Source organism: Danio rerio, chromosome 15 (assembly GCF_049306965.1).
Source record: "Danio rerio strain Tuebingen ecotype United States chromosome 15, GRCz12tu, whole genome shotgun sequence".
Taxonomy (NCBI): Eukaryota; Metazoa; Chordata; class Actinopteri; order Cypriniformes; family Danionidae; genus Danio; species Danio rerio.
In genome coordinates this window covers 42,784,336-42,787,998 of record NC_133190.1, presented here as the reverse complement: position 1 = coordinate 42,787,998, position 3,663 = coordinate 42,784,336, and the positions used below count along the sequence as shown (strand labels likewise).

Sequence of the window (3,663 nt, the reverse complement as noted above, 5' to 3'; positions counted from 1 at the left end):
ACTGTCAGTGGGCGCCGTCTTTCAGATGAGATGTTAAACCGAGGTCCTGACGCTTTAGGTGTATGGCCATAAATAGTAAATGTGTTATATAAATACACATTACATTACATGTTGTTGATGCCAAATTCTGACCCTACAATCTGAATGTTGCAGCAGAGTTACTGGAACCAGTCTGGCCATTCTCCTCTAAACTCTAGCATCAACAAGGCAGTTGCGCCCACAGAACTGTTGCTCACTGGATCTTTTCTTTTTCAGACCTTTTTCTTTAAACCATAGAGATGGTTGTACGTGAATATCCCAGTAGATCAGCAGTTTCTGAAATACTCAGACCAGCCAACTATACCAAGTTTAAAGTCACTTAAAATCTGATGCTCGGTTTGAACTGCAGCAGATCGTCTTGACCATGTCTACATGGACAAGTGTACCTAATAAAGTGGCCGGTAAATGAATAAACAAACAATTAACTGGCCCGTACGGGGATCGAACCCGCGACCTTGGCGTTATTAGCACCACGCTCTAACCAACTGAGCTAACCGGCCCATATCTACTTCAGTGTTCAGCAGAAGAAAAAAACTCCAAAGGTTAGAAACTACTTCAGGGTGAGTAAATAGTAGTAAATAGTGAGTCAATTTTTATTTTTCGGATCCCTTTAAGCAAAAATACATAATGGAATACGGCATTAGTAACTGTTACCCTGTTAACAAACCCATCCCAAACAAGTTCCCAAATACAGTTTTTCTCTATTGGTTTGGCTCATTTCTTGAAACAGAAACTAGCCTACATTCTCAAAACAACATGGACAAACCTCCAAAGCACTTGGCAATTGTTCACAACAGAACTGAATTTCTCATTCATTTTATAAAATTGCAAATGTCTAAGTACATCTTTGCAAATGATTAAGTACAGGTAGCTGACATTTAGCACAATTTTCAAGTAGATAGATAGATAGATAGATAGATAGATAGATAGATAGATAGATAGATAGATAGATTGATAGATTGATAGATTGATAGATTGATAGATTGATTGATTGACATTGTACATTTAACATCAATAAAGTTAAATGTTATATAGATATTTATAATCTATAGACACCTATAACATTTAAATGCCACTTCAACTGACCCCTCTTCGTTTCCCAAAAGCAAATGTTTATGTTGGAAAAGCAGCAGATGAGCAGTTTAGCAAGCCCGAGAAGGTCCGATTTTGGCTGGGGGTTTTTAAGCTTTGTGGTTTTGCAAGTCGTCAAGAGCGGAACTTGAGGTCTGTCGTCATCTAGTGGTGAGACTGTACACTAGACTGTAGGCTATTACTGTATGCCACACATTCAGTGTTGCTGCCGTGCGAAAAATGTGCATGTTGTTGACAAAAGGAAGTTAAATGGTTATTTGGTTTTGAGCATTTGACCGTTTCAACCCATTTAATCTTCCTGTCTGTTATGGCTTGTATGCACTTAATACTGTTATGTCAGTCCATTGCATAAAACTGTCTGTCTGTCTATGGTCTTATTTTATCTATCTATCTATCTATCTATCTATCTATCTATCTATCTATCTATCTATCTATCTATCTATCTATCTATCTATCTATCTATCTATCTATCATCTATCTATCTATCTATCTATCTATCTATCTATCTATCTATCTATCTATCTATCTATCTATCTATCTATCATCTATCTATCTATCATCTATCTATCTATCTATCTATCTATCTATCTATCTATCTATCTATCTATCATCTGTCTACACTTTTTACAATATTTGAATTTTCTTTCTTATGGAGAAAGTTTTATTTGTTTTATTTTGGCTAGAATTAAAGCAGTTTTTTAATTTTTTAAAAATCATTTTGAGGTCAAAATTATTAGCCCCTCTCAACAGAACAAACCATTGTTATACAATAACTTGCCTAATGACCCTAACCAGCCTAGTTAACCTAATTATCCTAGTTTAGCCTTTAAATGTCACTTTAAGCTGTATAGAAGGGTCATGAAGAATATCTAGTGAAATATTATTTACTGTCATCATGGCAAAGATAAAACAAATCAGTTATTAGAAATGAGTTATTAAAACTATTATGATTAGAAATGTGTTGAAAAAAAATCTTCTCTCCGTTAAACAGAAATTGGGTTAAGAATAAACAGGGGGATCTAATAATTCAGGGGGGCCAAGTATTTGGTGATATCACTAACTCAATTTCAATTACAACAATTTAAATACAATTTCAATCTTCTTACAAGACATTCGAAAAGTCTAAACATTAAATAATAATTCACTGTCTAACAATGCCATGCACGTTCATTATAATATATTGTATTTTTAAATGTCAGCACATATCTAGCTTTTTTTTATTATTTAATATTAGTCATAGTTCAATCAATAAACTTAAACAAGATATTACAACCATAATAACCAAACAGAGATTAGAATATGTAATATACAATAGAAATAATTATATGTACTTGCAATATGTAATGTACAATATATTTCACACACACACAAAACAATAAAACAATGAAAAAATATAATTAAAAAGTCCATGGTATAAATAGCATAAATAAATCACATATAGTGCATTTTGCTTTACTATTTTTCAACCTAAGAAGTAATTCAATTTAGTGTTTTATATCTGTCTGAAATAACAAAAAAAGGGGTTTCCTTGGGCCAATATCTGTTTTTGCTTGTGGCACTTGTCCATAATTCAACAAAGATTAACAGGGGTCACACTTGGTGGTAAACTTTCTCTATTAAAATAGAAATGTACATCTTTCTCAGAAGATGTATTGTTTTCTTATTGTGTTTTTATTTGAACTGATTGTTCTAGCTGTTCTGTACGGTGAACTTGAGTGTCATGAAAAGCGCCTTTAAATAAAATGCATTATTATTATTATTATTTTTAATTATTATTATTATAGAAAAAATACTTTTTTACCTGAATATACAAAGGATGCCTTCCAAATCAATTTAAGACATTTGACTATAAATGCAATTTTGACACATAGCCTGGTTTGTGGGGGTACTTGAAAGTGACGTCATCATTCATGCGCGTTCAAACCACTGACCCATTAATAACGAACTTTTCCCCGTGATGGGTTGCGGCTGGAAGGGCGTCCGCAGCGTAAACATAATCTTGATAAGTTGGCGGTTCATTCCCCGAAATAATAAAGGGACTAAGCCGAAAAACGAATGAATGTTATCGAACTTGTTGTTTTAATGATTAAAAATGTGAGAAATTAAAAGATTATGAATGTGCATGGTGTCTTTTAAATGTCTTCCATTTTGTTTTTGTTTTTTATTTTAATGTCAAATATAATTGTAACTTTTGTTGTTGATGCCTGTTTTGTCCTGTACGTCTTGCAGTTTACAAATGCGCAATAAAAAAGCACGTGTAGACTAATCTGCTAAACACTAGCGAAATTTATGATTCATATTTGTATTCAAAACAATGCGTAATGTTCAATAATGTGTCATAAACTGTTTATTCTTTGCTTGAAAACAATACAGAGTGACAGCTAAACTTAGCATTACATAACAATGTAACTACAGTACACGTTTCGTAATTGTTCACAGGATTAGATGCTGGCGTTGTGAGTGCAAAGTGTAATTATTTGATGTCTCATTTGCCTAAACCACCAAACAGTGCAGAGGCGGACGCGTGAGCGC

The 3,663-nt window shown here is 33.3% G+C and overlaps 1 non-coding gene across 1 annotated transcript; it reads right to left on the bottom strand.

Moving 5' to 3' along the window:
• Positions 1-465: 465 nt before the first annotated feature.
• On the bottom strand, positions 466-539 carry trnai-aau (transfer RNA isoleucine (anticodon AAU)). The gene has a single exon. It is a non-coding gene; the product is annotated as a tRNA-Ile (tRNA).
• Positions 540-3,663: the final 3,124 nt, after the last annotated feature.